This window comes from Chlorocebus sabaeus, chromosome 20, assembly GCF_047675955.1.
Source record: "Chlorocebus sabaeus isolate Y175 chromosome 20, mChlSab1.0.hap1, whole genome shotgun sequence".
Classification (NCBI taxonomy): domain Eukaryota; kingdom Metazoa; phylum Chordata; class Mammalia; order Primates; family Cercopithecidae; genus Chlorocebus; species Chlorocebus sabaeus.
In genome coordinates, this window is record NC_132923.1 from 13,349,276 (window position 1) to 13,361,599 (window position 12,324).

The 12,324-nt window shown below is 39.1% G+C and overlaps 1 protein-coding gene across 2 annotated transcripts in view; it reads right to left on the reverse strand.

The window, feature by feature from the left end:
• VPS45 (vacuolar protein sorting 45 homolog) overlaps positions 1–12,324 on the reverse strand; it is an 83,365-nt gene that overhangs the window by 19,296 nt on the left and 51,745 nt on the right. The gene's annotated exons all lie outside the window — the stretch shown is intronic.

The following is a 12,324-nucleotide window of genomic DNA, read 5'->3' on the forward strand; positions in this document are numbered from 1 at the left end:
AATGCAATCCCTCCCCCCTCCCCCCTCCCCATGATAGGCCCCGGTGTGTAATGTTCCCCTTCCCGAGTCCAAGTGATCTCATTGTTCAGTTCCCGCCTATGAGTGAGAACATGCGGTGTTTGGTTTTCTGTTCTTGTGATAGTTTGCTGAGAATTATGGTTTCCAGCTGCATCCATGTCCCTACAAAGGACACAAACTCATCCTTTTTTATGGCTGCATAGTATTCCATGGTGTATATGTGCCACATTTTCTTAATCCAGTCTGTCACTGATGGACATTTGGGTTGATTCCAAGTCTTTGCTGTTGTGAATAGTGCCGCAATAAACATACGTGTGCATGTGTTTTTATAGCAGCATGATTTATAATCCTTTGGGTATATACCCAGTAATGGGATGGCTGGGTCATATGGTACATCTAGTTCTAGATCCTTGAGGAATCGCCATACTGTTTTCCATAATGGTTGAACTAGTTTACAATCCCACCAACAGTGTAAAAGTGTTCTTATTTCTCCACATCCTCTCCAGCACCTGTTGTTTCCTGACTTTTTAATGATCGCCATTCTAACTGGTGTGAGATGGTATCTCATTGTGGTTTTGATTTGCATTTCTCTGATGGCCAGTGTTGATGAGCATTTTTTCATGTGTCTATTGGCTGTATGAATGTCTTCTTTTGAGAAATGTCTGTTCATATCCTTTGCCCACTTTTTGATGGGGTTGTTTAATCTGGTACGATGAAGAATGGATAGACTAATAGCAGCAAGTCCTACTAAAAAGACTTGTCAGAATTCCCAGGGAAGATGTGATAAAGATGTAACTAGGGTGAGGGTGGTGAAAGGAATGGGTGGGTAAGAGAAAACACTTGAAGCAAGAATTAAATGACTCCTTGACTATCCAGAGGTGAAGCAAAGGAATGCTCATTGTACCTATGTAAAGACATTAAAGAAATCAAATTTTTATTTATAATAAAGTAACTTTGGCAAAAAAAAAAAAAATATATATATATATGTATATATATATAAAATTAGCTGGGCATGGTGGCGGGTGCCTGTAGTCCCAGCTACTTGGGAGGCAGAGGCAGAAGAATGGCGTGAACCTGGGAGGCGGAGCTTGCAGTGAGCTGGGATGGCACCACTGCACTCCAGTCTGGGCGACAGAGCAAGACTCTGTCTCAAAAAACAAACAAACAAACAAACAAACAAACAAACAAACAAACAAAAAAACCCAACAACAAAAGCCATGAAATTAATCCCATACCTTAGAATATATAATGCTAAATTGCTTTCCAGGAAAGTTATACTAATTTATTTTTCTACTGGCAATATTTCAGACGGCCTCACTATACATTTATCTTAAACCTTTGTCCCCACTGAGATGGGGACAAAGTTTTATCAGTATATAAGATGTTTATTGAAGCATTATCTATATTAAAAATGTAAGCTTGGCTGGGGACAGTGGCTCATGCCTATAATCCCACCACTTTGGGAGTCCGAGGTGGGTGGATCACAAGGTCAGGAGTTCAAGACCAGTCTGGCCAAGATGGTGAAACCTCATCTCTACTAAAAAATACAAAAATTAGCTGGGCGTGGTGGCAGGTGCCTGTAATCCCAGCTACTCGGGAGGCTGAGGCAGAGAATTCCTTGAATCTGGAAGGTGGAGGTTGCAGTGAGCTGAGATCGCATCACTGCACTCTAGCCTGGGCAACAGAGCGAGACTCCGTCTCAAAAAAAAATTAAATAAAAAATAAAAAAGTAAACTTGCAGCTAAATATGCTGGTGAAAAAAAAAATGTAAACAACCTAAATGTCCAGTGGTAATAGTTAAAGACCCATCCTTAAAAATAAAATTATATAGCCATTAAGATTGTTTTAAAGACTTTTTAGTAACATGGGAAAATGTTCTCAATATGATTAAAAGAAAAAAAACTGTATAGATCTTATGTTAAAAACAAAACGTAAACAAAATTCTAAAACCTTTAGGTTAAAAAAATATTAGAAGGGGCCAGGCACAGTGGCTCATGCTTATAATCCCAGCACTTTGGGAGGCCAAGGCAGGCGGATTACTTGAGGTCAGGAGTTCAAGACCAGCCTGGCCAGCGTGGTGAAACCCTATCTCTACTAAAAATACGAAAAAAAAACCCCAAAAAACCAAAAAAACAAACAAACAAAAAACTGGCCAGGCGTGATCGTGCAGGCTTGTAGTCCCAGCTACTTGGGAGGCTGAGGCATGAGAATTGCTTAAACCCGGAGGTGGAGGGGTTGGAGTGAGGTGGGATCGCGCCACTGCACTCCAGCCTGGGTGACAGGGCGAGACTCTGTCTCAAAAAAAAAAAAAGCCAACATATTAACAGTGATTAGCTCTGAGTTGTGGTATATGAATGATTTTTACTTTTATAATTCTTTTTTTTTTTTTCCCCAAGATGGAGTCTTGCTCTCTCACCCAGGCTGGAGTGCAATGGTGTGATCTTGGCTTACTGCAACCTCCGCCTCCCAGGTTCAAGCAATTCTCCTGCCTCAGCCTCCTGAGTAGTTGGGACTACATGTGTGAGCCACCAGGCCTGGCTAATTTTTGTATTTTTAGTAGAGACGGGGTTTCACCATGTTGGTCAGGCTGGTCTCGAACTCCTGATCTCGTGATCCACCCGCCTCGGCCTCCCAAAGTGCTGGGATTACAGAAGTGAGCCACCGTGCCCGGCCTTACTTTCTTTTAACAATGAGCATGAATTACTTGGTCAAGGGGAATGCCTATTTTCCTTTATCTGTTTGCCAGCACTATCTGTCTTTGCTGCTTATGGGGAAAATAATTGAAAATGGGATCATTAATTATTCTGCAGGTTTATAGCTAATGATGGCTTAGTTGAATCTAGTAGTATGACAAAGAATGTACTATGTACAGTAATTATTATTGGCTTAAAAGGGAATCTGGCAGCAAGAGAATTGTTGCTCTTGTGCCATCTTCTAGCAGGATATGTCTTTTCTATTTGTCAAAAGTTTTAAGAAGTACTGGAGACTAAATAAAGTTCAGGTAGTGCTCAAGCAATGGTAGCGCTGTTGGCTAATGAATTAACCTAGCCACGCTTTTCCCCTCTACTTCTATCCTGAATCCCATGAAGACAGGGATTTTGCCTATTATGATAACAATTTCATCTATATGGATTGGGTTCTTGACCTCTCAGCTCACATAGCTAACTTAAAGGTGTCAATTGCTGCTGGCAGGGACTAGAACTCTTTAATATTGATTGACTTGTGAAGTGATAAGGCAGGCCAGCTCAAAATCCAAACCAAGATGCTCATTTATTTGCAAGGTAGGATCATGTGCTTCAGAAAACCAACTACGATAATGGCTCAGTTTATTGCAGGTGAATAAAATAATGGGTATAGTTTGTTTAACTACATCTAGAAATTTGCATTTTTATAATAAGCAAATGTTTATTTTGGTGGATAATTCTCTTAATTCACATTAGCTTCGATAGATCCTCCTAAAACATAAGTCAGGTGTCATGGCTCTGTTTAAAACCCTATAACACACACAAAAACTTGTACATAAATGTTTACAGCAGCATTATTTATAATCGCCAAAAGATGGAAACAATCTAAATGTCCATCAATTGATGAATGAATAAAACATGGTACATGCGTACAGTGAAATATTACTCAGTCATAAAAAGGAATAAAGTACTGATGTATGTTACACATGGAGAAGCCTTGAAAACATTATGCTAAGTGAAAGAAGCCAGTCACAAAAGAATACATATCATATTATTCCATTCATATACAATGCTCAGAATGGGGACATTTATAGAAAGAGAAGTTAGATTAGTGGTTTATTAGGGCTGGAGGGGGGGATTTTTTGACATGATGAAAATGCTTTTTTTTTTTTTTTTTTTTTTTTTGAGTAGTTTCACTCTTGTTGTCTAGGCTGGAGTGCAATGGCATGATGCAACCTCCGCCTCCTGGGTTCAAGAAATTCCCCTGCCTCAGCCTCCCAAGTAGCTGGGATTACAGGTGCATGCCACCGTGCCAGTCTAATTTTTGTATTTTTAGTACAGATGGGGCTTCACCATGTTGGCCAGGTTGGTCTTGAACTCCAGACTTCAGGTGATCCACCCACCTCAGCCTCCCAAAGTGCTGGGATTACAGGTGTGAGCCACCACGCCCAACCGATGAAAATGTTCTAAAATTGACTGTGGTAATAGTTGAATATATCTGTGAATATACTAAAAACCACTGAATTTTACACTTCAAAGGGTGACTTGTATGGTATGTAAATTATATCTCAATAAAAACATTAAAAAAAAACAACCCAACCCAAAAGTGCTAACTCCTAGCGAAAAGCAGTCCTCACAGTCTATAAGGCACTCCAGGAACAGCCCCAGATATCGATGCCTGTCACACTGCATTTCTTTCTACTTCTCTTGCTCACTCCACCCAGACTCACCAGCCTCCTTGCAGCTCTTGCAATGCATTGCATGATTCTTAGGACACGGCTGTGCCTGTGCCTGGAATGCTTTTTCCTTCTACCTGTGTGGCTTACTCCCCAACCTCCTTTAAGTCTTTGTACACTCTTCTTTCTGTCGCCCAGGCTGGAGTGTAGTGGCTCGATCTCAGCTCACTGCAACCTCCACATCCTGGGTTCAAGTGATTCTCCTGCCTCAGCCTCCCACGTAGCTGGGATTACAGGAGTGCATCACCAGGCCCAGCTAATTTTTGTATTTTTAGTAGAGATGGGGTTTCACCATGTTGGCCAGGCTGGTCTTGAACTCTTGACCTCAGGTGATCTGGCCGCCTTGGTCTCCCAAAGTGCTGGGATTATAGGCGCGAGCCATGGCACTTGGCCTACACACATCTCTTCTTAAGGAGGCCTTTCCTGATACCATACTGAGTAGTGTAACCTACAGCCACTGTCCCTAAGCACTTTCAATTTCCCTTTACACAGTTTCACATTCCCTACCCCCGCCACTGCATTTATTACATACTGATTTACTATAAAATATACTTATTTGTTAAGTTTATTGTTTATTTCTGTCTCCTCCTGCATTAAAATGAAAGCTTCACAAGGGTTAGGATCTTTGTTTTATTCATGGAGGTATCCCAGTGCTCAGTAAATACTTGAGTGAACAAACTACTGGCTTTACATTGTTCTCACATGTTCAATAAATATTTATCTATTACAGAACTCATAACTAGAACTCCTGACTGTTCTATATAGATGTTGATGAAAATTTCTGTGATGTTATAGCAATGACTCATGCCATATATAATTCTTAGAAATTGAAATTTGACATTCCCCCTCTCCTACAAGTAAATATATATATGGCTAATACAACTAATGAGACAAATGAAGAGGAGGAGATAAGGTAATAAGAGGAAGGAAAGTAATTCCATAAGAAGGGCAAATACTGAGACAGGAGATAACAGTCTGTACACACAAACCTGCACAGACCCCACAGACACACTAGACTAACTGCTTAGGACAGCATGTGTTCAGGTCAGATTCTTTTTCAGGGCAGGTTCTTGGTCTTCAAAAAAGCACGAGTTATATCTTTAAATAAGTCTCTGTAATTGGTTACTACTTTTTATTTCTGTGTATTTCATTATATATGAAAGGAAAAAGGGAAGTAATACAAAATTCATATTAAACTTCATATGGCTATGGAAAGAGAAGAAATATTGACTGCCTCTCTTTATTTAGAAGGCAATTTTATTAAGAATGTTGCTAAGGAGATAATTAGCTTCTGCAAAGTTCCTTGGTGTCTTAGCAGCAAATACATGCCTTCTATTTTAAATGGTGTTTAAATCTAAACAAAGATAATCACAATTACAGCTAATCAGAGTAGGCCCTATAGAAACAAATCACACAACTACAGAAGGCCTGCATATATAGAACTCTGCTTCATTACAACCAGCGCCTGAATCACTAAAAAATATTATCGCAAAAAAACTGTTTTAAAGAAATAAAGTATGCAAGAAAGAGCCACTTTAAAATAATAACTTTGAATGACAACTTGAATTTCAGATTAAACTAATATATATTTCCTATTAGGATCTAAGGGACCTATATATTCAGGTAACTTCTGGTTTAAGATGACGAGCTTACTTATACAAAAGCCCTATTCTCACACTAAAAATTATGTTCATTTTTGGAAATATACTAGGGAGGAAAGGAATAATTGCTTCCTATTCTTTATTTTTAAGTTTTGTTTACAACTAAGATTTTGTTTCAATTTACAGTAAAAGCGATCTTGATGTGTGTTAGAAATAGAGAAACCAGGATCAAGGTTGTTAAAATTGCTACCTGAGGGGTAAGGGTACTTGTTATTTTTTGGGATGCAGGAGATCAATTTTGACCTATCTACCCATTACATTAAGTGATTACGTAATAAAAAAAACTAGTAGGTGGTAATTCTGAAATTTGAGTGCAGAATAAATCTGTAGTAATCTCAGATTTTATTTAAGAGTTGTAATAGGGAAACCAAGTGACCATAAATATCCCACAACAGACATTTCCTGTTCTGGAAGGATAGTAGCTTCTGTATTAGCACATCACACAGTGACAAGATATCATTTCTTTCCTGTTTATTGGAGTCCCCAGTAATCCAAATCTATGGATTTGGATGTAAGATATGTAACACATGGCCAACCATACCATGACTTACATGATTCTAAATATAAAAGGAGAGCATATATCATGGCAAATCTAAACGTATACCATTTTCTAATCTCCCTAGTCTCTCAAAAAGCTACTTCTGTGCTGCAGAGCTCTTGAGATCAAGGCTGTATTTTTGTCATCATTTATTCTTTTGGCCTGTTTCCTTAAGAAATAACCCATATATTACAGAGAAAATTATACACTAAAACTCCTACAAAATTAAACCCTAGTAATTCACAGAAACAAATTATTCAATGTTTTCTCTTCCAAATCAAGGTCTTTATTGCTAGTTCACTGCAGCCCTACTATATCCAGGAATAAAACTGATTTTAAAAAAATATTAGCCTTTCCATTACTGAGAGTCTAAGATTCCAATATGTATTAAGAGTTGTAAACTTACTAAATATGTTAGTAATACCCAAGGTATCCTACATTCATCATGAAAACTGAGCCTTTCTATTCAAAGCTGAAACTATTGCTTTCAATTACTTAAGCCTTTACAATTTTAACTGGCCTCTGAAATATAAATTCCATCATCTTCTTACTGGTATGATAAATTTCACTATTTACTTATTGGCTAGGGGCTATATATTTATAAAAGTAAACTATAAACACTTGATATTAAATCATTTATATATTGCAAAAATCAACTAATATTTTTTCCCATTTGGTGACTGTCATAGCAACTCCTTCTTCATAAAAGTTTCATTGGTCAGGAATCCAGTGAACAATTCTGTCCAAAATTTTATTGAATCTTTATTGCTAAGATATTGGCTCAAATGTAATACAGCGTACTACTTAGCATGCTATTAGGTCACACAGATACAAACGCTGACAATAGCTGGAAGAATCTAGCATAAAGCCTTTGCAGGGCTGCCTTACCTTCTTAATTTTATGTAAGGATAATTCGTTGAGGCCAGGTGCGGTGGCTCACTCCTGTAATCCCTGCACTTCGGGAGGACAAGGCAGGTGGATCACTTGAGGTCCTGAGTTTGAGACCAGCCTGGCCAGCATGGTGAAACCCCGTCTCTACCAAAAATACAAATTAGCCGGGTGTGGTGGTGCATGCCTGTAGTCCCAGCTACTCTGGAGGCTGAGGCAGGAGAATTGCTCGAATCTGGGAGGCTGAATTTGCAGTGAGCCGAGATCACGCCACTACACGCCAGCCTGGGCGACAGAGCAAGACTCCGTCCCCCAAAAAACAAAAGGTCATTTGTCAGGAACTTGAATACTAATTTAAGGAAAACTTTAGATGTTTCATTGTTTTATTATTTTCTTTGAACAGAAAATGAAGTTTTATTCACAGTACTTTTTTTTTTTTGAGACAGGGTCTCGCCCTGTTGCCCAGGCTGGAGTGCAATGGTGCCATCTCAGCTCACTGCAACCTCTGTCTCCTGGGTTCAAGTGATTCTCGTGCCTCAGCCTCCCAAGTAGCTGGGATTATAGGCGCACACCACCACACTCGACTAATTTTTGTATTTTTTAGTAGAGACAAGGTTTCACTATGTTGGCCAGGCTAGTCTCGAACTCCTGGCCTCAAGTGATATGCCTGCCTTGGGCTTCCGAAGTGCTCAAAGTGCTGAGATTACAGGCGTGAGCCACCATACCCAGCCCATACCACTAGTAATTAGTCAAACACATCTAAAACATATATTTTTGTATGTAATATGACTAAATTACAAAGACATATATAAAAATCTTTACTAATCTATCTTTCTATCTAAATCCAACTTATATTATTTATTTTGAGACAGGGTTTTGCTCTGTCACCCAGGCTGGAGTGCAGTGGTGTTATCTCAGCTTACTACAGCCTCTGCCTCCTGGACTCAAGAGATTCTCCCGCCTCAGCCCCCCAAGTACCTGAGACCACAGGTGGCACCACCATGCCTGGCTACTTTTTTGTATTTTTGTTAGAGATGGAGTTTTGCCACATTGCGCAGGCTGGTCTCAAACTCCTGAGTTCAAGCAATCTGCCCACTTCGGCCTCCCAAAGTTCTGGGATTACAGGCCCGGGCCACCATGCCTGGCTCCCAACTTATTTTTAATTTTTTTATTTCTACTTACTTACTTATTTATTTTTGAGACAGAGTCTCACTCTTGCTGCCCAGGCTGGAGTGCAGTGGTGCAATCTTGGCTCACTGCAACCTCTGCCTCCCGGGTTCAAATGATTCTCCTGCCTCAGCCCCCCGAGTAGCTGGGACTACAGGCTCCTGTCACCACGCCTGGCTAATTTTTGTATTTTTAGTAGAGATGGGGTTTCCCCATGTTGGCCAGGCTGGTCTCAAACTCGTGACTTCAGGTGATCCACCCACGTCGGCCTCCCAAAGTGCTGGGATTACAGGCATGACCCACCATGCCCGGCCCCCCTACTTATTATTATTTATTTTTATTTTTATTTTTTGAGATGGAGTCTCCCTCTGTAGCCCAGGCTGGAGTGCAGTCGGGCGATCTCGGCTCACTGCAACCTCTGCTTCCCAGGTTCAAGTGATTCTCCTGCCTCAGCCTCCTGAGTAGCTGGGACTACTGGTGCACGCCACCATGCCCAGCTAATTTTTGTATTTTTAGTAGAGACGGGGTTTCATCGTGTTACCCGGAATGGTCTCAATCTCCTGACCTTGTGGTCCGCCCACCTTGGCCTCCCAAAGTGCTAGGATTACAGGTGTGAGTCACTGCAGCCAGCCTATTTTTTTAAATGGAGATATACACATTTAATTTTAACCTTCTGATATTTCAAATTAAAGGGATGATGCTAAAATTCTTAGTTACTGGCCATAAGGCTACAAATAGTGAGAAACATTAACTCTCAGAGGAACCACTTAAGAGCCAATTCATCTTTTTGAATTCTGATATGGAAGCCTATTTAAAAGCATATGATTAACTAAACATTCATGAAAAAACTCATTTGGATCAAGAAGACAAAATCCTATATGGCTACCATCAAGTAATAAATAAAACCTTTTGAACTCTAAATTATTAAATATTATTTAGAGAATAATGCAGTATTAGGCATTCAAGTAACAGGAAGGAAATGCATAGTGGTCAAAAGCATGGGTTCTGGCTTCCAATACTAGCTCCATCTCTTACTAGTCATGTTTACTTGAGTAAGTTAATCTCTCTGTGCCTCAGTTTCCATATGTAAAGATAATAATAGTAGAAACTTTATGTGAGGATTCAATGAGTTAATAGATTTAAAGTATGCAGTACAGTGCCTAGCACATAGTATCTACTCAGTAAGTATGAACTATTACTACTTTTATTAGCAGCAAAGGGAGAAACTTGAATAAAACAGCTCTAATAATATTATGTCACTTCTGTGCTCAAAAATATTCAAGAGGTGACCCTGAATTAGGTACAAAAGCCTCAGTTTGACATTTTAGGACGCATGGCTATCCTTCCAAATAATATTATCTACTAGTGTTCAAAACGGAGTTTCTATAATGTCACTACCATTTTATCTACTCCCAAGATCATAACCACACTGATACTTCCATTTCTGGAATTAAGGCAGATTATATAAGGTGAAAATTATCTTGTAATAAAACACGTACAAATGCAGGATAAAAAACAACAAACATCCTTTTAAATGAATATCTAAATTCTTTAGAAAGTAAGAGGAATTGCCAAGGGTCAGCACAAAAAGGGAATAAAAACTTAGCTTGATAAGTATAAACTGATGCTACCACTATCTAATAGGTGTGTGCCAGTGTTATTAAACAAGGGCACTGTGTTTTAGTAGTCACAGAGGGTCAGGAAAGAAGGTTTAGGCCTTGGTAGGAAAATAAATCAAAATTGAGATTTCCATATAATATAGAAACTCTCACTGAAAAAGTGGACTAAAAAAATCTATCTGCACAAGCAGATATGCTTTGCAAGGTTCAGGAACCGTTAAGTATAGAAACTAACATAAAAATGATTCCAGACTGACAATGCTCTTGGGGTACCTAGCAAAAATTAAAGAAAAAATATGCAAGAGAGATAGATCTTGAATGTCAGCTCCTCATGGGTGCTATAGATAAAACCCTTCTTAAGATAACTCATCAGTCAAAATTACAGAACACAAGCAGAAATGCTTCATCATGAGCTAATGTTAGCAGATACAACAGCAGAATTAGACCTCCACGTAGTTCAGATTATAGAGTTAATGTGGTTTAGGAAAAATAAAGGATTTGAAAACATGAGAAAAAAAGAGGATATTCACAAAAACATCAGGCAAATTTGAAAAAGAAGCAAATAGAACTCATAAGCATAAAAATATAATCTTAGTGGACTTAGTAGACAAATTAAACATAGATCAGATATAGCTGAAGAAAGAATTACTAAACTAGAACACTGATCTGAAAAAATTATACAGAAGACAGCACAGAGAGATAGCAGATGGATAACAAAAATGAGAGCTTAAGAGACCTGAAGAATAGATGAAGGTTTAACATATATCTCACAATAATTCCAGAAGGATAGACAACAGGAGATGAAAGAGAAGCAACATTCAAAGAAATAATGACTGTAAAATTTCCAGAAATTATGCCAAACATGAATTTTTCATACCAAGTAATACAGTATTCCATTGTTGTCCTACTTTTAAGTAAGTGAAAATTATCAACCTGAAATTCTAAACTTAGCTGAATTAAGACACTTTTAGACAAAGGCATCAAAATGAACAATAGCTGAAAAAATATTAAAGTTTTTTTTTTGTTTTTAGACAGGGTTTCATTCAGATAGGCTGGGGGGCGGTGACACAACCATGGCTCACTGCAGCCTCAATCTCCCACACTTGTGATCTTCCCACCTCAGCCTCCCAAGTAGCTGGGACCACAGACACATGCTACCATGCCCAACAGATTTTTGTGTTTTTTTGTAAATACAAAATTTTACCATGTTGCCCAGGCTGAACTCCTTGAACTCCTCTTGAATTCCTGGGCTCAAGCAATCTGCCTGCCTTGGCCTCCCAAAGTGCTGGGATTATAGGTGTGAGCCACCATGCCTAGTCCATGCCCAGCTAATTTTTATGTTTTTTTTTTTTGTAGAAACAGGGTCACTCTATATTGCTCAGGTTGGTCTTAAACTTCTGAGCTCAAGTGATCCTCCTGCCACGGCCTCCTAAACTACTGGCCAATATAGAATATATTATTGTCTATATATATGGAATGGTGTCTTGCTCTGTTGCCCAGGCTGGAGTGCAGTGGCTCGATGTTGGCTCACTGCAGCCTCCACCTCCCCAGTTCAAGCAATTCTCCAGCCTCCTGAGTAACTGGGATTACAGGCATGTGCCACCACGCCTGGCTAATTTTTGTATTTTTCAGTAGAGATGGGATTTCACCATGTTGGCCAGGCTGGTCTCGAATTCCTGACCTCAAGTGATCTGCCCACCTCGGCCTCCCAAAGTGCTGGGAGTACAGGCATGGGATTCAGGCAAGAATGTTCTTTAGTAAGAAAACTGGATTGAAGAAAGAGCCAGGAGGAAAGAAACAAAGTGGAGGGGGAAAAGGGGGCAAATATGTGGGTAAATATAAACATTAACTACTGAAAATAATGATTAATTTGGGAATTTAAAAAGGTAAAACCAAAACACTGGACAATGATAGTATACAAATTGGGAGGAAGGTGATTACAGTTAAAACACTAAGATTCTTATATTATTTGTGAGAAAGGCAGAAATAGATTAAATCTAGTCTTTATTTCTT